The sequence below is a fragment of the Trachymyrmex septentrionalis genome, unplaced genomic scaffold, assembly GCF_001594115.1.
Source record: "Trachymyrmex septentrionalis isolate Tsep2-gDNA-1 unplaced genomic scaffold, Tsep1.0 scaffold14, whole genome shotgun sequence".
Classification (NCBI taxonomy): Eukaryota; Metazoa; Arthropoda; class Insecta; order Hymenoptera; family Formicidae; genus Trachymyrmex; species Trachymyrmex septentrionalis.
In genome coordinates this window covers 1,759,359-1,759,774 of record NW_017304543.1, presented here as the reverse complement: position 1 = coordinate 1,759,774, position 416 = coordinate 1,759,359, and positions in this window count along the sequence as shown.

The following is a 416-nucleotide window of genomic DNA, read 5'->3' as shown; positions in this document are numbered from 1 at the left end:
TAAATTTTGCTAAAACGTAAAAATATTAACGCATATATAGAAAGAAAGTATCGTAAAAATATGATACATAAAAGTACAGTGGAAAGAATGATTTTGCTGAAATATAAAAAAAATTTAACTAGATACAGATCTGAAAATAATTTTATTGGATCGTCAAAATAATTATGTAGAACATTTAAACGTTGATCGCAATGCTGCAAAAAAGTTTTAACATTCCAACTACCAATTTAAGCGTTCTATATCTGTGATGCAATCAAAATTATTTTTAGATCTGTATTTAGCTAAATAAAATTTTTAGATACTTCAACAATATCGTACATTCTTCCCATGTGGTTATAATAATATAAAGCTTTACTGAAGAGTTTGACGGGACACTTCTGGGAAATTGATTTTCGGGTTATCGCTTCAAGTTAGTT